The sequence below is a fragment of the Lithobates pipiens genome, unplaced genomic scaffold (genome assembly GCF_037356315.1).
Source record: "Lithobates pipiens isolate NorthernLeopardFrog02 unplaced genomic scaffold, aLitPip1_a1.2 Scaffold_16, whole genome shotgun sequence".
Taxonomy (NCBI): domain Eukaryota; kingdom Metazoa; phylum Chordata; class Amphibia; order Anura; family Ranidae; genus Lithobates; species Lithobates pipiens.
In genome coordinates this window covers 121782023-121806926 of record NW_027507748.1, presented here as the reverse complement: position 1 = coordinate 121806926, position 24904 = coordinate 121782023, and the positions used below count along the sequence as shown (strand labels likewise).

General features: G+C 41.1%; 1 protein-coding gene and 1 pseudogene across 3 annotated transcripts in view; both read right to left on the bottom strand.

The window, feature by feature from the left end:
* SEZ6 (seizure related 6 homolog) overlaps positions 1–24904 on the bottom strand; it is a 916788-nt gene that overhangs the window by 761358 nt on the left and 130526 nt on the right. The gene's annotated exons all lie outside the window — the stretch shown is intronic.
* LOC143986379 (U2 spliceosomal RNA) lies at positions 19539–19647 on the bottom strand (annotated as a pseudogene).

Below are 24904 nucleotides of genomic sequence, written 5' to 3'. Positions count from 1 at the left end.
CAGAGCCCCCTAACATTTTATATATATATATATATATATATATATTGTTTTAGTAGACACGCTAGGGAATAAAATGGAGGTCCTTGAAACTATATGTTACACAGTATTTGCGCAGGAATTTTTCAAACGCATTTTTTTGGGAAAAAAACAGTTCCATGAATAAAAAAAAAAAAAAAAAACTCACTAAAGTTAGCCCAATTTTTTTGTATAATGTGAAAGACGATGTTATGCTGAGTGAATAGATACCTAACATGTCACGCTTTAAAATTGCGCACACTTGTGGAATAGCACCAAACTTCACTACTTAAATAAATCTCCATAGGCAACGCTTTGAAAATGTTTATAGGTTACCTGTTTAGAGTTACAGAGGAGGTCTAGTGCTAGAATTATTGCTCTCACTCTAATGTTTGCGGCGTATGTAACCTGTGCGTATCTGATTCTGATACTAGCCAGTGCATCATCAACCACCGATCTCACTGCACGTCCCTGCTGCAGACACTTCTCCAATTCTCTTTCATTTATAAATCTGAAGGAAGTGTCAAAGGCCTATGAGTTCACTGATTCCAAGACATGTAATCCATTGAAAGTTACAAGTTTATCTGCCACAGTGAAGGATGGGACTCCTAGTTTTTTTTTTTCAATCAAATGTGACAAGGGTTGCTTAGCAGAAGAACCCCCATAAGCTGTCATGGGAGTACATCTTGGGTGGGAAGCAGTTGCTTAGGAACATCCTAAATAGGGATGTAATATGCAACGTTCCTAATGGTGAGCCAGCCTTTAATCTTCACCATGTATTATTTTACAAAGGAGTTGCTGAAGAAACCTTAAAGCTGAAAAAATTAATAACATATTTCCTATTTAACCCCTTATTTTATCTTATTCCAACCAATTAGCCCTCGTTAACTCACTTAACTTACTCTCATTGATTTCCTTCTTTCTGTTCATTTTAAATTCCGTTTTTTGTTTTCCTTAATTTTGTTTATTATGTACATTTTAGGCTCATTTACAAAACGCTTTTACAACAAAACAGATAAGCATACCCTGAAAAACATGAACCTATGTCCAGGGCTCCACTTACTGGCTGAACATAAAATTGTCATATTAACCTGATAAAAAAAAAAAATACAAAATTTAGTTTTTTTTTTATTCTGACCAACATAAATGTAAAAATAAAATATATGCAAAACCCATATACCTTTTCTTTAAACAAGAACTCAGGCATCATGATTAAATCTGTACAACAGCCCTGTGTAGTTAAATAAAACTGCTGATATGATTTTGATACAAATTGGACACTTTGTATGAAACTCACTGTTTTAACCGCTTCAGCCCCAGAAGATTTGGCTGCTGAATGACCAGACCATTTTTTGCAATTCGGCACTGCATCGCTTTAACTGACAAGTGCAGCGCTGTCCCCAAACAAAATTTATGTCCTTTTTCCCCACAAATAGAGCTTTCTTTTGGTGGTATTTAAGTCATCTCTGCGTTTTTTTACTTTTTGCGCTATGAAAGAAAAGTGCGACAATTTAGATTTTTTTGTTAAAAAGCAATTTTTTTCTTAGTTTAGACTGATATGTATTCTTCTACATATTTTTGGTAATATAAAACGCAATAAGCATATATTGATTTAGTGTCTACAAAATAGGGAATAGATTTATAGCATTTTTATTTTTATTATTTTTTTACTAGTAATGGTGGCGAACTGCGATTCCTCCGGCCCTCTCCATGTCCTTCTCTGTTCCTGTCCTCCTCCGGCCCCCTCCATGTACTTCTTCACCCTCATTCTCCTCCGGCCCCCTCCATGTCCTTCTCCACCCCCCCATTCTCTTCAAGCCCCCCTCGTCCCCTACAGCCAGCTCCCCTTCTCTCCTCTCCCACCGGCTGCAGAGGGAACTAGTTAATTAACACAGTGAGCGAGATCGCTCCTGTGTCCTGTGTTAAATGAGCAGAGTAAATTGTGTTTACTCTGGTCAGTTTATGAATGGACAGGAGCCTCCGTCTCTTGTTCATTCATCTTTAGTACCGAGAAAGGGACTGTGTGTCCTCAGTCCCTTTGTTTGTCTCAAAGGGGACATGTCAGGGGTCTGTTTAGACCCCTGACATCTCACCAAAGCCCCCCAAAAATATAAAAAAAAAGAAAATTGTAAAAAAAATGAAAACGTGTAAAAAAATAAAATAAAAAAAATACTGACACCACTCTCCCCTGCCCTACCAACACTGTCCACTGCCTCAACCCCCCTTCCCCCAAAAAGCATTGTGAATTTTTTTTTAAACAAATTAAATTGTAAAAAAAATCAATTATTAAAAATCAAAAAAAAAACAATTGAACCGTCCACATACCACCCACCCCAATCCACTTCCCCAGAAGCACTGCAAAAGAAAATTGAAAAAATTATTTAAATAATATTTTGCCGCAGGGGGTGGGGGAGGGGGGCGTTTGCAGGCGGGAAGCGCCACCTCCCTGAAATGAGTTTGCCACCACCCTGAAATTCGTTTCTGCAGGTTGGGATGTCTGGGTAAACCTGCACATAAAATGCACCAATGGAGACTCCTGGTTTCTAAGTGAAAGTGTGAGGTCATATTAGGTGGGACAGATCAGGAATCTCCTGGACCACCGATCTAATGTAGCACCATGGACAAATCAGACCAGGAGTCTGCTTTGCAGCTAGGAGCAATGTATTTTGTCACCAGTTACTTTACAAAGGACTACATTGGGGAATGAAGAAGGATAGTGCCAGAGCAATAGAGGGCATAGTGGCCCCTGGTCTTGTAAACAGGATATCAGCGGGATAGAAGTAGGGTGACCACATTTCCAAACTGCCATATAGGGACACTCCACCTTCCTAAAAATTAGCTTGTGCTGTAACGAATCACAGCACAGCTGAGGTGGCAGGTGCGCACTTTACCCAGAAGCACTGATCCCACCCCTCAAAAAAGGCTGCCACATCGCCACTTTACTCACTGACAGTACTTGTCCTGGTTGGCGAAGACCCGTTTTACCTCGTTCCAACACTGGCTCTACAGTAATTACACGCAAGAACAGGATTTATGAATTCTCCAATCACAAGCAGGGGGTGGGGATTGTGCCTCTATAGACATTCCAGGTCAGGAACAAGGAACAAGTACTGTCAGTGGGTAAAGTGGCGATGTGATCAGCCCTGGGGGAGGGTGACAGTGTCAGTTTCATTCCGGGACACTGTATTGTCCTGGAATGAAGGTACTGGGACAGACCTGCAAAATGCGGTGGTCACCCTAGATAGAAGGGTTCTCATGAAATAAGGAAGGCTGGGCTTCCGACTGGCAAGAGAACTGTGTACTATAACTGTTTTATATTCAAGGACTGATTTTGTTCCTGATATATATTAAACATGAACATGGTCCATTTTCGATGTTTCCACTGAGACATTCTAAATATTATTTCAAGTCTTCAAAAACAAGTATAGAGAAAATCTGAACTTTCTAATTGATCTTGCTGAGATGTACTGGTTTTCTCTTGTGCTGCAATTAGTACAAAACAAGGCTCAGCGGCTGAACCTCTGTAGATGGTGTAGACCCTGAAGATATAATGTACCTTCCCTTGTAGTTCTTTTGCTGGGCTTACACCATGTTGTAGATTCCTCAAAAGGCTTTAGGCTAGGAAGCAATCATGATTACTCCACAAGAGGACATATGAGCCAGCTAATGATGACTTGCCTTCTGTACACTGTTTTCCATACCAGTCTCAGCTGTTTCACTGTTAGCTCAATGGGTGGTATTGACCAAACATCTTACTCATACTGTTATGTATGTATGTGACAAAGGAGAATTTATTTGAACTCTCCTAATTTTCTACGAAAAAAGCCAAATGTGACTATCATGTTTTTTTAGTTTAGTAAGTGTAGTATTATTACTTACTGTGCATTGAGAGTACTTTAAAGTCCAATTCCAGACAAATTTTTTTTTGTTGGTGGGCTAAAATGTACCTAACGTCCTGTCCTTGTCAAAGCCCGTGGGGCAGTGGGACAAGAAATTATGTAAGCGGTTATTACTGGGGCAGAAAGACACAGCCAGTAATAGTTACATAGTAGGTCAGGTTGAAAAAAGACCGTCAAGTCCCACTTATGTGTGTGATTATATGTCAGTATTACATTGTATATCCGTTTATGTTGCAGTTGTTCAGGTGCTTATCTAATAGTTTCTTGAAACTATCGATGCTCCCCGCTGAGACCACCGCCTATGGAAGGGAATTTCACATCCTTGCCACTATTATAGTAAAGAACCCTCTACGTAGTTTAAGGTTAAACCTCTTTTCTTCTAATTTTAATGAGTGGCCACAAGTCTTGTTAAACTCCCTTCTGCGAAAAAGTTTTATCCCTATTGTGGGGTCACCAGTATGGTATTTGTATATTGAAATCATATCCCCTCTCAAGCGTCCCTTCTCCAGAGAGAATAAGTTCATTGCTCGCAACCTTTCCTCATAACTAATATCCTCCAGACACTTTATTAGCTTTGTTGCCCTTCTTTGCACTTGCTCCATTTCCAGTACATCCTTCCTGAGGACTGGTGCCTAGAACTGAGTAGCATACTCTAGGTGCGGCTGGACCAGAGTCTTGTAGAGTGGGAGAATTATCATTTTATCTCTGGAGTTGATCACCTTTTTAATACATGTCAATATTCTGTTTGTTTTGTTAGCACTAGCTTGGCATTGCATGTCATCGCTGAGCCTATCATCTACTAGGACCATCAGATCCTTTTCCATCCTAGATTCTCCCCGGGGTTCTCCCCCCAGTGTATAGATTGCGTTCATATTTTTGCCACCCAAATGTATTATTTTACCTTTTTCTATATTGAACCTCATTTGCCATGTTGCCCACCCCATTCATTTGTTCAGATCTTTTTGTAAGGTTTCTTGCCCTGCTTAGCTTAGTATCGTCCGCAAATACAGAGATTGAACTGTTTACCCCATCCTCCAGGTTGTTTATGAACAAATTAAATAGAATTGGTCCCAGCAAAGAAACCCCGGGGGACCCCACTACCCACCCCTGACCATTCCGAGTACTCCCCATTTATCACCACCCTCTGGTAAGTAATGGTATCTTAATACAGGTTCTATCTAAGACTTTCTCAACATTCATACTATGGAGGAACCCTTGAAATAATTTACAGATCTCAGGAAGTCTTCTCTAAAAACTATTAACTTTAAAGCTCACGGTATATTAGACTGACCAGTAAGTCATAGATATCATAATAAAGGAATAAGGAATGTGAAATTAAATAAAATTAATGATAATAAAAGCACAGCACTGCAACTATGTAGGCACTGTCAGATGCAAAATGATTACTCCACTGATCACTGATTAACCCCCCTAGCGGGTTGGGATTTCAGCACCATAAGCGGTAACCCCGAGCCAGACTCGGGACCGCATCGCTGGATACAGGGAGAAGTTACTTACCTTGTCCCCTGGATCCAGCGATGTCCTCTGCGCTGTGTGATCCTCCACTCGATTCACACAGTGCCCGAATGCCGCCGATCTCCATTCCCTGTGACGTTATCGGCTCCAAATTCAAAAAAGTAAAAACACACAAAACACACACAGTACTGTAATCTTACAGATTACAGTACTGTATAAAAACATTACACACCCCCTTTGTCCCTAGTGGTCTGTGCAGTGCCCTGCATGCACTTTTATATTATAAATACAGTTTTTTCTGCCTGGAATGTGGAGATTGTCCATAGCAACCAAAAAGTGTCCCTTTATGCCAAAAGTGATTTTAGACCAAATAGAAAACAGCGATAATAAATTAGAATCACTTGCAGAATTGAGCGATTGCGATTTGTGGGGAAATTCGTCATCAAACACTAAATCTAATGACAGCGACAATTCTGCAAATGAGCAAATTTCAGTGTTTTTGGATTTGATTACATTATTGAATAATTTTTATTATTATTTATTATATTATAAACGTTATCATACCCGGGATGTCTGCTAGACTCTGGTTTGAACAGATTTAAGAGAGTTATTCCTAAGAATTCCAGGCCTACAATATAAAACGCCAAATTTCCATGCAAAATAATTGTACCGCTTTCAGCACCTAAAACCAGAACTAATCATACCGCCAGGGAGGTTAAAGGACCCCTAGAAAACTCATAAGGAACCGTGGTTGAGAAAGGCTAATGCCCCGTACACACGAGAGGACTTAATTCCGAAGGAGTTCCCAACGGAGTTCCGCCGGAGTTCCGCCGGAGTTCCGACGCAACGGACTTGCCTACACACGATCACACTAAAGTCCGCCCGTCTGGTCCGTGGTGACGTACACCAGGTCCGACGAGACTATAAAACGGAAGTTCAATACCAAGTGCGCCACCCTTTGGGCTCCTTCTGCTAATTTCGTGTTTATCTCGTGTTAGTAGAAGTTTGGTGAGAGACGATTCGCGGTTTTCAGACTCGTATTTTTCAGAACGTTTTTCACTGCTTTTCAGTTTGTGCTTGTGAGGTTTGTATCTGTTTTTTAGTGCGTGTAGTCAGTTCGTGTCTGTATTTTGCAGTGCGATCTAACTGCGCTCGCTGACTTTCAGCTCGCTCTTCACAGGCCTTGCTGTTCTTCAGTGACGTCTGTTAAGTTCGCTCTGACAATCCGACCGTTTTGAAGCCATGTTGCGTGTACGTACTCGTCGTCGAGTTCGTGCTTTGCTTGCGCTTGGTGTTGTAGTTCATTCTGCAACCCAAGAACAGTCCTTGGACGGGGTGTTGAGGAGTTCATGGACGAAGAATTGGTTGCTCCAGCGTGACCAGTTCTCGCACATGCCTTTGCTTCGTGAGATCCGGGAGAATAATCCTGATGATTTCAGGAATTATCTCCGGATGACGGACCCCGTTTTTCACCGTCTGCTGGCTTTGCTGACCCCTTATATCAGCAGGCAGGATACCTGCATGCGGCAAGCCATCACTCCGGAGCAGAGGCTCGTCGCCACGTTGCGCTACTTGGCGACAGGGAGAAGCCTTCAGGACTTGAAGTTCTCGACAGGCATCTCCCCCCAGGCTCTGGGGATCATTATCCCAGAGACCTGTTCTGCCATTATACAGGTCCTGCAGGAGGACTATATTAAGGTAAGATTTTAGCATTTAACATCACATTTTATTGTCTTTAATGTTTGCTAATGCCTTGTATTTCTTTCCTCAATCTCTAATTACCATGATTGCAATATGCTGTGAATGTCCCCTTTGTCCTCATGCATGCTGCAATCTTTTAATGCTCCTTTTTTCTTTTTCATGCATATTTGCCTTCATTAAACCTCACCAACATGCTATGGTAGGCCCATATCCACCTAGTCTAGTCACTTAAAATGTCTTTTGTCAGCTCCATTCTATTGCTTTATCCTAAAACCAAACATTTTAAAGCTTATTCCAAATGGTCTGTGTCCCCTTAACTGAATCCCCCCCCCCCCCTTAATAGTATCCCAAATGGTCTGTGTGTCCTTTAACTGGATCCCCCCCACACACACTTAATATAATTCCAACGAGTCTGTGTGTCCTTAAATTAATGTTGAATTATATATTGTATTTTTAACACACTTCAACCCTGGAATGATTTTCCCCCCTTCCTGACCTTCATCACTTTTTTGGGTGATTTGGCAGTGCGTTGTTTGAATTGACAATTGTGCGTCCTTGTAACATGGCTCCTCCTAGTAAATTATCTTCATTTTATTAGCACAAAGCGATTTTGTATTTGGTTGTCTTTGATCACCTCTGCTTTTTTAGTTTTGGTGATTAACCACCAACAAACCCAAAATGCATTTTTCTAAATATGCTTTTTTTTCTCTCTTTTCGCTCTAAAGAAAGATAGTCACAAAAATATATCACCATGATTTTTTGGGACATCATTTGATGCTGATACGTAGTCTTTTAGTAAACAAAAATGTGTTAAAATGAATCACAATTTAAGCGTTTCTTGATTGTTTTTTTTTTAAAGTTCTATCGTTTAGTAAATATGGTCTATTTTGCTGGCATTTGTAAAATCTTGCCATTTTTGAAAATAGTAATGGCGTTGCTAACCGTTTTTTTTTTTTTTTAATTTTTTTTTTTTTTTCTGGTGACTGCCACATTATGGCGGACACATTGGCCAATTTCCATACATTTTTGTGACCATTGTCATTAATACAGTGATCAATGCTGTCCAAAATTGTCTTGATTACGGTAAAAATGTCACATGCAGTGAAGGTGTTTTATTAAGCACAAGGGGGCCAAGGAATGGTTTAAAGTGTGTTCTGGGTGAGTGTTTTTCTTAACTGTCTGGGGGATGGGCTAGCAGTGACATGACCCTGATCACTGCTCCCAATGACAGGGAGCAGACGATCGGTGTCATGTGACTAGGCAGAAGCGTGAAATAAAGTTTGTGTTGTAATGTACAATGTTTAATGTGCCAAAGTACTTATTTTGTTTTTTTTCTGCTTTTTGCCTCCCCAGTTTCCTTCATCGCCACAGGAATGGCAGACTGTGGCATCCCATTTTGCCACCCGGTGGGACTTTCCTAACTGCGGTGGTGCCATAGATGGGAAGCACGTCCACATTGTGCCACCACCCCATTCGGGGTCATACTTTTTTAATTACAAGGGGTTTCACAGTATTGTGTTAATGGCGGTGGTGTCGGCACAGTATGAATTTCTCTATGTGGACGTGGGGAAGAATGGCCGCATGTCGGATGGAGGAGTCTTCGCCCAGACGGAGTTCTACCGCCGTCTACAGACAGGTGGCCTGGGCTTGCCACCTGATTCGGAGAATGTGGAGGAACTACCCTTTGTATTCATCGCGGATGAGGCTTTTGCTCTTGACAACCACATAATGCGGCCATTCCCCCAAAGAGCCCTCACCCCGGAGAGGAGGGTTTTCAACTACCGGCTGGCCAGAGCGAGAAGAGTGGTGGAAAATGCTTTTGGAATAATGGCCAGCCGGTTCCGTGTATTTCTGACGGATCTCAACCTAGCGGAATACAAACTGAACTATGTCATCCTTACGTGCTGCATTTTGCACAACTTTTTGCACAAATACTTCAATACGTATTTATCTGGAATAATGCCGGTGGCTGGAGTTGGGCCAGACTCCATGACAGGCCTGGATACTGGCCGTACTGGCTTGGCCCCCCAAAGTGCACGGGAAGTGCGCGAAAGATATGTGACTTATTTTAACGGTAGGGGGGCCATTGCAATGCCACCCAATATTTAATTTTTAAAAAGAGGAAAATAATAAAATAACCTCAAATCTGAAATGTGTTTTCTTGCTTGCTTTTGGTTTGTGCTGTCTCCTATGTTATCCTAGTGCACTTGTAGTGCCAAGTGTATTTTCATTAAATTCAATAAGGCCCATTGTCACTGGATACACAAAATCCCTTTTCCCAAACTGGTATTAAGCATTGAAAGAATACGCCACACATTCTTGATTATTCAAAATTTTAATTTGGCCACATTCACATGTGCCATTGAATATTTAGTGATCTAAAATTTTTTTTGGGTTTATTTAACTTTCTTTGCCAAACATTTTTTGTTTCCTTTTTTTTCCATTTTTTAAAACCTTTTTTTTTGTTTTTTGTTTTTTTGGTGGTTTTTATTTTTCTAGAAAAATATGAAAAATGTATAAAACAACAATCAGCCACAATCGTAAAAATTGGTGAAGTAACAATCTTTGAACTAAAACAAGGGAAATGAAGAACATGATCGATATTATGGAGAAACGGATTATATTCTCCCCAAAATATCGATCATGTTCTTCATTTCCAGCTGCATATTGTCAATCTGAGTCTTCATGAGATCCAGGCTAGTTCGCATGTCATCTAGTTCCCCATTCCAGCCCATTATCTGGCCAATCAGCCTTTGTGCGCTGTCACTGGAAAATGGGGCCCTTTCCACAAACAGAACATCACCTACAATAGATGGGAAAAATTGGGTCAAAAATTAGGCAGTCATACATGGATTTCAACAAGCTGGGGTGTCAGACACTCACCTGGTGGGGTGCCCAGCTCCCCTACTTCCTCCACCTCTCCTTCCTCAACCTCTCCTTCCTCGACATCCTCGGGGGGGGCACTGGTGCTTGGAAATGTGTCGCTTTCCACAACCACAACATCACCTAAAATAGATGTAAAAACATGTGTTTGGAAATATGCAGGTATACATCGATTACCTGAAGCTGTGGTGTCAGACACTCACCTGGTGGGGTGCCCATCTCCTCTCCTTCTTCCACCTCTCCTTCCTCCACATGCACATCCACGGGGGGGATGGGGCTAACCTCACATTCCTGCTGGCAAGGATGGCGGTCCCTGGGATCCTGCTTTGTGAGGCTTTTCTCCCCTATGAGAAATTAACAAACCAAAAGGTATACTTTAGCACACAGATATTTAAGGCCAGAACTAGGAAGATGAAACCTTGATTAGAAGTGTTGTACAATTGTCGGTTTATGAAGAGATGCAAAATGTGAAGACATGAGAAATCAATTCACTTTGCCAAAAAAGCAAATAATTTGCTTTTTGTGCCAAGGTTCACACATGCCCAACCCCCCCCCCCCCCCAAGTATACCAGGGAACCCCGTGTGGCGTGTGGTTTACCCTAATAAATGTTCTCTGGTGTCCCACACCTTTGCTCATGAGTGCAGATGTGTTTTTACCCAGCTGCCAAGTGTCCTCTCCTTCAATTACACTGAATGTTCTTTTCTAGTCATTGTATTTTGAAACACATCTAAACCACAATGTCCTAATCATTTGTTGTGTCCTAAAAATTACACACCCAAAAAATGCTGTTCAAACCCTGTATCATAAACGAGGTTTGCCACGAACAATTTACGAGGGTTTGTTAAAACGATACGATTATTTTACTGTATACAACATGAAAGCAGCAATTTTTTACATTGTACAAAGGTAAAGCATATGGATCTGTATGCAATAATCATAAAATAGGAACACACGACAAGTACTTACTTTTTTTCAGAACTTTCTTGATCCTTCTGTATTGATCCGGCTCCCTCAATTTCAGGTCGGACCACCGTTTCCTCAATTGGTCTTTTGACCGTCGTACCCCAAAACGATTATGCAGGGTCTTAACTACTTTGGCCATGATTCTGGCCTTGCGCAAGTTCGGATGGGTGTATGGTCCATGCTTGCCATCATAATCCCTACTTCGCAAGATTCCCACCATCTCCACCATCTCTTGAAATGCCATATTTGAGGCCTTAAATCTCCTCTTTCCGGATCGGGACGTTTGTGGCTCCGGGGATTCCTGACTACTGGAGTCGTTCATATCAAGCACCTGTTGTGTTTCCGCCATGTTTCTCCTACTGCGCACCGTAGAGAAAAGGGGGCGGGAAATATTCTTGTAAAAGAACGTCAGGGGCGGGCAACGCAGGCGTAGTTCTACGCGTACGCACTGGATCTTACGCCAAAATCACACGTCGTACGTACGTTAAGTGCGCAGAAAGGGCGGGAAACCATGAACTTGACTAAAAGAACGTCAGGGGCGGGCAACGCAGGCGTAGTTCTACGCGTACGCACTGGATCTTACGCCAAAATCACACGTCGTACGTACGTTAAGTGCGCAGAAAGGGCGGGAAACCATGAACTTGACTAAAAGAACGTCAGGGGCGGGCAACGCAGGCGTAGTTCTACGCGTACGCACTGGATCTTACGACAAAATCCACACGTTGTACGTACGTTAAGTGCGCAGAAAGGGCGGGAAACCATGAACTTGACTAAAAGAACGTCAGGGGCGGGCAACGCAGGCGTAGTTCTACGCGTACGCACTGGATCTTACGCCAAAATCACACGTCGTACGTACGTTAAGTGCGCAGAAAGGGCGGGAAACCATGAACTTGACTAAAAGAACGTCAGGGGCGGGCAACGCAGGCGTAGTTCTACGCGTACGCACTGGATCTTACGACAAAATCCACACGTCGTACGTACGTTAAGTGCGCAGAAAGGGCGGGAAACCATGAACTTGACTAAAAGAACGTCAGGGGCGGGCAACGCAGGCGTAGTTCTACGCGTACGCACTGGATCTTACGCCAAAATCACACGTCGTACGTACGTTAAGTGCGCAGAAAGGGCGGGAAACCATGAACTTGACTAAAAGAACGTCAGGGGCGGGCAACGCAGGCGTAGTTCTACGCGTACGCACTGGATCTTACGCCAAAATCACACGTCGTACGTACGTTAAGTGCGCAGAAAGGGCGGGAAACCATGAACTTGACTAAAAGAACGTCAGGGGCGGGCAACGCAGGCGTAGTTCTACGCGTACGCACTGTATATAACGACAAAAATCACATGTCGTATGTTCGTTTTCGAAAATAGGAACAGAAGTTGGGAGCAAGAAAAACGAAGGTAAGTTTAAACCATTTCCCCAAATAAGTGGCAGATCCTGGAGTCTATCTTGGGCTAAGATTAGGAGAGTCTGAGCTAACATTATGTTTTTTGGCTTGTGTATTGTCTTGCAGAAAAATGAATCAAAAATTCAGGGATCCAGATTTTTTAAGTCTGTTTATCGACAAGTATAAAGAGTTGTCAAATCTGTGGCATACCAAGCACAAGGATTATTTTAATAAACCAGTAAGGAGGGCAACACTGGAGAGATTTTTGACATTTGTGCAGACTTGGATCCCAGAGGCAGACGTGGACTTTGTGGATAAGAAAATTAAAATATTGCAAAATATGTTCCGAAAGGAAAAGAGGAAAATCGAACAATCCAAAACATCAGGAGCAGCACCAGGTGATGTGTATGTACCCAGGCTGTGGTACTTTGAAAAGCTACGGTTCCTGGACGACCGGTGTAGACCCAGGGAGTCGCTTTCTACTCTTCCCTCCACCCTTCCCTCCACCCTTCCCTGCAGCATTCCCTCCACCTCAGCAGAGGCTGATGAGCCTTCCATCCTGGAAGAAGCGGATGCACCCAGCTGGAGCCAGGTATTTTTGTACCAAAAATAGTGATATTCATAATATTAATGATGTTAACTAGATGTTATTTGAATTTGTATGCTATTATTGATGTTAAAAAATAGTTAAAATTTGGACATATCAATTTACAGTAGTGGCCAGAAATGTTTGTCACCAGCAGAAACAAGAAATAGTGGTGTCATAATGATACTCTTTTATATGTATTAACAGAATTTTGAAGTCAGGAGCTGAAAAATGTTTAGGATTGATGAACAAAAAACTAAAACAATGTCCCTTTTTTATACACAGGAGGAGCTCAGCCAGGAGGAAGGTGGTGAAAGTGGCAGGCAGGAGGAGGCTATGCCCACTCTCAGCCAGGAGGAGTCCATGCCCTCTGTCAGGCAGGAGGTGGCCGGGCCTAGTAGAAGCATGACAACATCTCAAGTGCCTCCCCTCCGTCTTCCATCCAAAAGGGCCAAAAAAAATACACAGGCACAGGAGGAATCCCTGCGACTAATTAGAGAGGTGACTAATGTTTTAAACAGCCCCCCTGACGCAGAAGAGGCCTATGGCTGCTACATTGCCAGCCGGCTCCAGCAACTAGAGATGGGCCAACGTCTCCACTGCGAAAGGCTCATTTTCCTGTCGTTACAGAAGGGGCTCAGTGGAGATTTATCGGCCAACAGTACTATTGTGGAGCAAGTTCCTCCTGTTCCTCCTCCTCCTCCTCCTCCTGCCACGAGTCCACCACCGGAGACACAGCCTCCCAGGAAGGCTACAGGGAAGTCTGCAGGGAAGGGTGCAGTGAAGGGTGGAGCGAAGAGAAGAAGGTGATGACCTGGCTTCACTCTGGTCCGAGCAAAAAAAAACAGCCTGTTGTACCACAGCCTGGGGACATATATACCATCTGATGCTGCTCTTGATGTCTGCGATTCTGGGACCATATTGGATTTTGTAATATTTTAATTTTCTTGTCCACAGAGTTTCACGTTTGCCCTGGGGCCAAAAGGCTACACAAATGTCACAAGTTTCTCCAGTGTTGCCTTCATTTTTTTGTTTGTTCAACCAGAATAAATGGATATTTTTGTTTGAAAATATAATTGCCTATGTGTTTTTTGGTCAAATACCTTTCTATAAAAGACAATGTGAAATTAACAAGGGACACTAACCTCCTTGAGGTTATAAACAAAATAAAAATGTTATTGTGGTAACTTGTCACCAGAATAAAAATAAAAAGGTTATTGTGGTAATGAAAAAAAAATAAAATAAAATAAAGTTTGAGGTTTTAACTTGACGGAACAATTAAATATGGAGATCACAAGAAAAACATGGTAAAGAATTGTACCAAAAATATGTAGGCCAAAAATTAGTCACCAACATTTTTGCTTGGTTTTTTTTTATTTTTTGGGAGTAATTTTTTCATCAATATTTTTGGGTGAAATCATGAACATTTTTTGGCTTGTGATCTCCATATTTAATTATTCGGTCAAGTTAACAACTTTTTTTTTTTTTTTTGGTTTTAATTGACAGAATAATTAAATATGGAGATCACAAGAAAAACATGGTAAAGAATTGTACCAAAAATATGTAGGCCAAAAATTAGTCACCAACATTTTTGCTTGTTTTTTTTTTATTTTTTGGGAGTAATTTTTTCATCAATATTTTTGGGTGAAATCATGAACATTTTTTGGCTTGTGATCTCCATATTTAATTATTCGGTCAAGTTAACAACTTTTTTTTTTTTTTTTGGTTTTAATTGACAGAATAATTAAATATGGAGATCACAAGAAAAACATGGTAAAGAATTGTACCAAAAATATGGAGTAAAAAAAAAAATAAAAAAAAAAACAAAAAAAAAAAATATTGAGATGGGGCTTTAAAATAAAAACAAGATCATTCATGAGATGAGGAGAAATAAAACAGAAATGTGTTTGGTGAGAACTCTGTGAGTGAATATGAGCAGCAAAGCAACTTCGTTCTTCTAGCATTATAAATAAAAAGGCTTCGTTCTTCTAGCATTATAAAGAAGATGCGCTATACATTTAAACGAGCACAGAATTTGCAGCATGACGAATGTGCTACTTCCAATACGAACTGGAGTTTTACAAGACCGAGCACTTCCGTCTCGTACTTGCTTCAGAGCATGCGTCGTTTTAGGACTGTCGGAACAGCATACAGACGAGCGGACTTCTACATCGGACCTGGGTCCGGCGGAGTTCCGTCGGGAAAATTTGAAGCATGCTTCATTTCTAAAGTCCGTCAGACTTTTGCGAAGCTAAAGTCCGTTGCAGCCCACACACGAGCGGATAGTCCGCCGGACTCAGTCCGTCAGAGTTTGGATGTCGAAAAGTCCGCTCGTGTGTACGGGGCATAATTCTTCCCCATGTTACTGAAAAAGTGTTTTGTTGAAGTCTGTGTCCCCACTGAGACATTTCCCATCACTTCCTGTGACCACACAGAAAGGTTTCAGTTGGAGTTCAGCTTTAAAAATTATTTCACCCAAAACTGAACTTTTTAGTTTGGATGCTATATCGTACTTACATTTTGTCTTGTGGTTGTCAGAATGCTGCCTTTTTTCACATAGGCACATTTCGATTGGCATTATCTTTTAAATGTAAAAAAAGTTGACACAAAAATAGAACTATTACCCATGGAAATCAGTTTTCTTCAATACTTTTCTGGAAAGATTAAGCAACTAATCGGTTTGGCTGCCATTGTCAACTGTTCTAGTTCTGCTCCAGTTTTCTTTGCTCTAGTTAACAGCAGAGCGAGGTAATGGTTTTAAAAAACATTAGAGGATGTTGCAAAATTGTCTTAGCGCCAGTCATGTTAGTCTTTTTTTTCAGAAAGGTTTCATACTATCAGCTTACAGCAGTACAACAGGTGTGAAATCAAGCAGAATGAATAATTGGAAGATTTGTCCTGTGCTGGTCATTATTTGTCTGAATATATTATATTATTTTACTACATATAAAATACATAATATATAAAAAAGCTTGCAGATGCTTTTAAGTGGTATTAAACCCAACAGCAAACATGTATTATATTGCAGCTTACCATTTCTTAGATGTGATGGCTGCATTCATTTTCTTTTTAAGCACGCTATAGCCCAATGATGGCTACAGCATGGCTCCATAGCTACAGCGCGGCATACTATGATGTCCTCCCAGAATCTCACTCCCGTGGATCACGGTCAATGGCCGCTGACAGCGGTTGACATGTCCGGTTCCTCTCTCCCCTCTCTGTACCGATCAGTATGAGCGGAGAGGGGAGAGATCGGGTGCAGCAGCACTGTGGGCTGGATTTGTAGTGACCACAATACTGCTCTGTGCCCATTGCAGCCTCTTCCATTCATCCATGCTCAGCCCTACTCAGTAATACTCATCCATCCATCCATGCTCAGCCATCTAAGCAATACTCAGCCATCCATCCATGCTCAGCTATCCATACTCAGCAATACTCATCCATCCATCCATGCTCAGCCATCTAAGCAATACTCAGCCATCCATCCCTGCTCAGCTATCCATACTCAGCAATACTCATCCATCCATCCATGCTCAGCCATCCATCCATGCTCAGCAATCCCATCAACCCTCATCCATACTCAGCAATACCCAGCCATACCCAGCAATACCCAGCCTTTCCCAGTTATACTCAGCCATACCCAGCAATACCAACCATACTCAGCCATACCCAGCAATATCCAGCCATACTCACCCATACCCAGCAATATCCAGCCATACTCAGCAATACCCAGCCATTACCAGCCATACCCAGCCATACCCAGCAATACTCAGCCATACCCAGCCATACTCAGCCATAACCAGCAATACTCAGCCATACCCAGCAATACCCAGCCATAACCAGCGATGCTAGACCAAATAATATACACTGATTGATATCAAAGATATATAGCAGTATACATTTTGACCAAAATGTATGAAGAAAAATTACTAATTTGCAAAATTATATAACAGAAACTAAGAAAAATTCATTTTTTTACAGAATTTTCAGTCCTTTTTCTTTTATAGCGCCAAAAAAAAAACAGTAGTTATTAAATACCACCAAAAGAAAGCTCTATTTGTGTGAAAAAAAGAACAAAAAACCCATATGGGTACAGATTTACATGACTGAGTAATTGTCATTCAAAATGTGAGAGCACCGAAAGCTGAAAACTGGTCTAGTTAGAAATGGAGTTTGAGTGCCCAGTGGGTATGTGGTTAAAGACAAAAGACAAGTATTTGGCGCAAATCAAAGATATTAGGTTCCCACTTGAAAAAAAGGGAGTCTATAAGGTTACATATGGTGAGTGCAGGGAATGCACTACTTTTTCCAGACCAAAAAAAGGAGGGAATAAATGTTCTTTAGTTCATGGAGAGGGGGAGGGGAAAAGGGATGGGGAGGGGGGGATGGATCCGCATGCAGGGCTGCCACCTTAAAGAGCTGAAACTTGAGCTCCTGGATTGCTGTAGATAAAGGAGAAAAAGGAGAGAAAGGGGCGCCTCTGGGACGTCCCAAAAATCAGATATACCAGATGACCCCTGGTGTTTAATGCTTACTTTTTGCCTACTAAATGTGAGTGCAAAATTTTATGTTTTTTACACTGAAAATAAAACCTTTTAAAAAAAAAAAAAAATCTGCACCCAGAGGCGCCCCTTTCTCTCCTTTTTCTCCTTTATCTACGGTATGTGGTTAAAGCCTTCTTTCTTTTATTTTCAAGAAAAGGTGATCTGGTCAGTAAAACTAACAATAACACTCCCATTCCCCCTGACTGACAATGCTGCTGTCCAAAGGTGCTCTTGTGCTCCTCTATCCACAGCGGAGGCACTATAATACTGGAGGTGTGTTATTGGGCAGATCACCAGGTGAAAACAGATTGAAAAGGCATAAACAAAGAAAAACAAATACGGCCACTACATCTAATAATTGGTAAGCTGCAATATATTACATTTTTGGTTTTGAGTTTAATAATGCATTAAGATGGAAATAAAAAATTTCACACACACACATATCCTGAATCTTCTCTATTTCTCATAGGACATTGCCATAACTGGATTAAATGCTATTTGTTAACTGTGCATATACAAAATTATTGGAACAAATTATCAAGTACTCAAATACACTATTTTAATATTCTAAATCATGTGTGATTGTGTGATTTATGGTCCTTTTGATAGCCATTATATATATATATATATATATATATATATATATATATATATATATATATATATATATATATATATATATATATATATATATATATATATATATATATATATAACTTGCAATCATAAAAAAGTTGTATTTTGGGCAGATGGACCACTACTTTAGAGTAATAACTGGTACTAGTATCGATTACCCCTGCTGTTGAACTCAAAAATGTATATATTCCATTACAGTACCATATGGAGTCAGTACTTCCCCACCTTGGTTCACCACCAGACACCCCAAAAAAATACGTAGTAATTCCAAGTATGGTTTTAATAAGTGGCGCACCCCTGGCTTCCCACAATGCAGTGCTCAACAAGTGGCCAATTTCCAGGCCTGCGTACTGTCATGTTTTTCTTTTCTTTTTTTAGCCTGTGTCATGCAAAACACACTCAAAAACTTCACCCAGTACATAAAAATGTGCACACACATAAAGAGTGACACAAAAAACTGCAGACGGGTACACAAGCCCTCTAAAATCAGAGGGCCTTATCCTGAATCTCCCCGGGGCGTTAGGCTCCAGACAGGGACAAGGACACTTAAAACTTGGTCTTTCTGGCCGAAACCAGGCAGACCCCGTTCTTTGGAAGGTCTGCCGAAACAGACCCACCCAAATACTAGGTGAGGCTCCCCTGAAGGGAGACCCCAACCCTAAGAGAGAGGGCGAACTAAGCCAGAAGGCCATGTCCACCCCCTCCCCAGACTTTCAGGACAGGCCCTGGGACCTGTGACCCTACTCATCACAGCAAACGCGCAAAGTGACAAAACAAGATGTGACACACAAGAAAATAAATAGAGGGATAGTGGAGAGGAGAGTGAAAGAAGTGGTCATTGTGTGAAACAATGACCAGGCCCTCCGGCCAGGAATAAAAAATTCCTCTGGTCCTAGCCAAAAGGCCCGGCCCAAGAGGCAGGTGCTAAGAAAAGCGTGTTGTTTCATGGTGCAGTGTCCTTGGTGACCAAATTCAAAGTGACCCTCACTCACAGTGATGTTTAGGCACCTCTGGACTGCCACTCCCGGGGCACATACTCCATAGGCTTTCAAACCCCAACCCACAGCCCAGACCACAACATCCTCCACTCCGGTCAGGAAGGCATGGAGTTCAGGAAGCTCAGGGAGAGCCTGTCCACCACAAGCTCATACCCCCGCTCCCATCCCTCCTACCTAACTACATCCAGAGGTACTAAGCATTCCTCCCCGCTTTGCAGTTCGGACCCGGTGTTCCCTCCTGGAAAACTGTCCGGAGCTAGAGCTACCCCAATCTAGGCCAGAAGGCCAGGGACCCGACCCTCTGGATCAGATCCAGATGCAGCATCCATCCTCACCAGGAGCACCCTTCCAGATGGCTCGGACTCGATCATGCATCGGCCCCCAGTTTACTGTCGGGCGGCACGACATGACCCCTACCGAAACCATCCTTCCACATGCTAATTACGCCATCGGAGAATGCTGACCAAACCCTCTCTATAGGGATGGAACAGCGCCTCCTTTGGCAACTGATAAGAACAGATACTACACTTGATCTTAGCCAAAAGGCAGAGAGCATGCATACTGTCATGTGGGAATGGGTGGAAGGCCCATAGCATTGTGTAAGTTTGTTCAACAGCTTGAAACTTACACAGGAGTTTACAGATATCTAGCTGCAAATTGGGGAGAGGAGGGCATACTACGAGACTCAGTAATGGGATTAGAGGAATGAACCTCCAATATTGAGGACAAAGGCATCCAACGAACCTTTAAGTGTTGAATGAGTCTTGCAGAGGCTGTAGCACTGAAATAGAGGGAAGGTAGGAGACAAGGGCAGCTAGAAAGATGGGTATAAGAGCTCTTCTACTGCAGGAAATTCGCATTACAATTACTTTAGACATTGCCAGATCTCTTTAAGCCATTTTCCAATTTTTTTATATGCGATAACCAGAGAGTGCTTTCAGTTTATTACACAATAGGCTTCCAAAATTTTATTGACACATTTCATCCAGATTAAAACCACAATTTAAAAATACTCCATTACCAAATATGAATACAGGTACATGTTACATTCAGTCCTTCACCCAAACTGCTCTGCAAAGGTTATTTTTCTTTAGCGTGTTCTTCCCCTTTTTTTAAGCTCTTCACTCCCTCTCTTAGTGCTCTGCTTATTGTGCTCTTTCCAGATGGATGATCCAAATCCTTGTGTGTGTTGAAGCCACCCTTTAAACTTGAAGTCTCTTTTGTTTAGCTAACATTGTGAAGTGGAGTGCTCTGTGCAGTGTCTGCAGGCAACACAAAGAGCTGTAATCAGGAGCCTCTCTCCTCATTTGCCAACAGTGGAGATACAGTGCCGCTTCAGCATTCCAATAGTGTGAGCTTAGCAAGTTTATAGAATCACTTCCCTTTATACCCATGACAATTGGAGCAATGCATGTTTCGCATTTGTTATTTGAAAGTTCTACAGACCTTGAATTCAGCTACAATATGTATATGCCGAATTATTTGGGATGTCAGTCATTTGAAGGATATCTTTATGTGAGGTTTTAAATATAGAAGTAGCTGAACAGATAGCAGTATACTTTTACTAGGAAACCAATAGCACAACTAGGAAATTAATAGCACAATATTAATCTCTGATTTTCAGATAAAGTTTCAGATTTTCAAGATTTGTCCCTAAGTGTTTCCCCAACCCCCCCGAGAAATGTGCTGCTTTAATTTCTGTCCACATTCACAAACATAACCGATTTTTACAAAAATATACCGTATGTGGAGATTCACAGGTGTTATAAAATGTTTAAAATTTTTAAAGAGGAGTATTTAAAATTTAAAAGCTAATTTTTAACCCAGTTCAGTACATATGGAAGGCTGGTAATGAAAGGTGCGACATTCTTGTGACTAGCATAGTTGATCACTTGATTCCCAGTGTCTCTGGCATTCATTTAGCATGTAAAGCCAGACAGCATTGTTCACAGTAACAATCTACCCTGGGGACAAACTCCTAAATTATTGTCCGAGAGGAAGGCATAGAGGGAAAAATGAGAGCTGAAATAAAAATTGTTTTGGTCAATACATCTAGAAGCAGAAATAAGTTGACTGTATTTATGCTGTATTTATGCTTTTGTGCATATAAGGAAAATGCTTTAATTCTTCCCACACTTTAAAATCTGCATTTTTTTTTTTTTTTTACCAGAAAAGTCCTTTAACCACTTGCCGCCCGCCCACCGTCAAATGACGGCAAGGCGGCGTGGCTCTGGGTAAACGTCATATGTCGTATGTTGCTAGGACACGGCGCGACCCCGATTTCTGCAAAGAGCCGCGGCTCTTTAACCATGTGATTGGCTGTGTCCAATCACAGCCGGTTACATGTAAACATGGAAATGCCGGTAATCGGCTTGCCTCGCCTCACACTGATGGAGAGTGAGGTGAGGAGAGCCAATTAGCAGCATCTCCTCACAGCGGACATCTAGGCATGTAATAAGGGCACTCATAATCAGTTCCCTGATTACAATAAAGCACCCACAGTGCCAGCAGTTAGTGCTCACCAGTGCCAGCAGTGAGTGCTCCCCAGTGCCAGCAAACAGTGCCCACAAGTGTAAGCAATCAGTACCCATTAGTGATGCCAGTCATTGCTGGCTATCACTACTGCCCATCAATACCTATCACTGCTTCCCACCAGTGCTGCCCATCAGTGCCGCCTATCTGTATCGCCTATCTGTGCCCACCAGTACCACTTATCTGTGCCCATCAGTGCCACCCACCAGTGCCACCCATCAGTGCCCACCAGTGCCACCTATCAGTGCTCATCACTGCCACATATCAGTGCCACCTAATCAGTGCCCATAAGTGCCGCCTCATCAGTGCCTATGAGTGCCACCTCATCAGTGCCCATTAGTGCAGCCTATCAGTGCCCATCAGTGCCGCCTCATCAATGCCCATCAGTGAAGGAGAAAAAATTACTTATTTACAAAATTTACTGACAGAAACTAAGAAAAACATTTATCTTCTCTTTTTTTTGTTAATAAAAAACCCAGAAGTGATTGAATACCAACAAAAGATAGCTCTATTTGTGTTAAGAAAATGATTAAAAAATTCACATGGTTACAGTGTAGCATGGTCGCACAATTGTCATTCAAATTGTGACAGCGCTGAAAGCTGAAAAATGGCTTGGGCAGGAAAGGGGTGCAAGTGCACAGTATTTAAGGTGTTAAAGCTCCAAGCAATTGTATATTTTCAGAAAGCAGAGACCCTGGAGAATAACATAGCAGCAGTTTCAATCTTTCATGTTGCATGATATTTTTGCAATACATTTTCTGGGAAAAATACAATTAAATTAGTTTTAATGCACACAAACACTACCTAATTCTTGGTACAATATAAAATCCTGCATTCCGGTGAAATGGCAAAAAAACTATATTACCCATAGGCAATGCTTTAAAATGCCTTTACAGGTTATCAACTTGGAGTTCTAAACACATGCGAAAGTTACCATGCTCAGGTACAATCCAAGAGCAGCCAGCACACTTGTGATACCAAGTGAAAAATTACAATAAATTTTGTGCAGCACTTAAGAAATTAATACATCTCTATAATATAAAAACCATGCATAATCAATACAATTTCACAAAAAAATATAGTGTAAATTCACCAAAAATGTCCATATGTGTACATGACATATGCAAAAGTTCATAAAAGTGGCATAATGATCCAATCTTTAAACACCAAAGGAGTATTTAAGATTACAAAAACATTGTGCTCGCAGACTGCTTACATGATTAAAAAATTACCAAACTTTATTATACAGAATTCAAAGAACTAATGGCTCCAACAAGCTATATGCATCCAAACTGGAAACCTCTCGCCATCACACAGCCCCACATTGGATTTTAAAACTCCACCACATAATAAGCATGGAAGAAAAAGCAATCTCCATAGGGAAAGACCACTGAATAATCAATTTATTATAAAAAGAGGGTTGACACTTACACAGGCAAGTAATAAAAAGTCTCCGTAAATAGTCCTGTATGGCAAACACAATTGGATCCATGACCAGAACATGACCACGGATCCTGAAATAGACATTACACTGATTTTGAGTACATTTTTATTTTTTTTATACATTCATAAAACTTTTAAACTGGTATTTGTTTTGCTATAGTGTATAACACACGCACACATCCATAAATATGTGTGTGCTGTGTGTGTGTGTGTATATGTATATATATATATATATATATATATGTATATATATATATATATATATATATATATATATATATATATATATATATATATTACTTGTATATATTTACTTTATAAGACCTATTTAGAGTCTGTTTCAGCTTTAGCCATTGAGCTGTGGCTTTGTACAGGAGATAGGGAGAAACTGGATATAATGGGAAGAAGGCTAAAGCTCCACTTGCTGGCTAGATACAAGAATATAAAATATTCACGTGTAATATTTCACAGTTACCTTACTAAAAAAAGAGTGGCTTTTTGTCCTGCCCATAGTAAAGAAAATATGCACAAAACCATCATAGCTTCCTTACTAAAACAAGAGAAACATTTTGTTCTGTGCATAGTAAATTATGAAAATATGTACAAAACCACTTTTATACATGGAGAACGCATGACATAAGATTCACAGAACATCATCTCTGTCCTTGTTTGAAACTTTAGAAGAATTGAGCAAGAACAAGCCACTCTGAATCATTCAGTGGTGTGTGTAAATTTAAACTTGAGCTATTGCGTTTTGTAAACAACAGACTCTTTCAGTAAAAAAAGGTAAGATTGGCAAATGTGTAAAAGGGATTGCAGAGCACCACCTGCTGGTTGAAAATGAGAATGAAAAAATATATTTTTTGTATATTGATGAAAGGTAAATAGGTGATTTAAAAATAATGTATGGGAAGACACAGTTCGTTAAGCGAAATAAATGGTGGAGAGGAGGTGATGAACAGCCCCCTGACAACACACTGGAGAGCAGGCTCCTCATGTCAGGTGGTGGACCGCAAGCTTTAGGTTGCTGTGACTAAAATGTTTCGCACGCATGCACTTTGACAAAGCGCATGCATGCAGAACATGTTAGTCACAGCAACCTAGAGCTTGCGGTCCACCACCTCACACAAGCCTTCCTTTCCTTCACTTCTGGAAATAAATGATTTGGATTCACTAGGGGGAAATATCTAAAAGGGATTGGCTATTATGCCTGGGCACCATCAATGGAGAGCAGGTCACATACCAAGAAGCGTTGAGTAGTCTTGCAAATTCTTGAATATTGCTAAATTAATTTTGATTTTGTTTCTTTCTCTCGTTGAAAGATTCCTTTTGCAAAGTAATCATGGTCTACTCCTTTAATAAATAAGTTTCAAAGTGTGCATGAATGAATGAGTGACTTGTATAGCGCTACCTATGCAAACTGATTCGCCTCAGGACGCTTTTTGCCGCCGGTGTCCATCTGCGGTCCTTTACCCCATGGGGTCCTGACACATACAAGGCAATACCTACATTCTGTAAAGTGCTTAGTATATTTATATTGATGCAACTTACTTGTGAACTATGGAAAGTATGGAAAGACAGAAATGTTTTATGATCTCATTAATACAAGTAATTAGCTTTCAGTTGCCTCCTTACACTTACAGTATATGTAAACCTTCCAAAAATTCTCATTTTATATGTAACTTACAGCTAAGTTTTTTTTTTTTAATTGCTGATAGTAAATGTGAACTATATAGCTGATGATTCTCTCAATTATAGCTCTCTCGTCTTAGCAATTCCTGTAATAAGTTGACAACTCTAACCACAGCCTCCAGCACACTTCACACTCCATCTGCAGTCCAT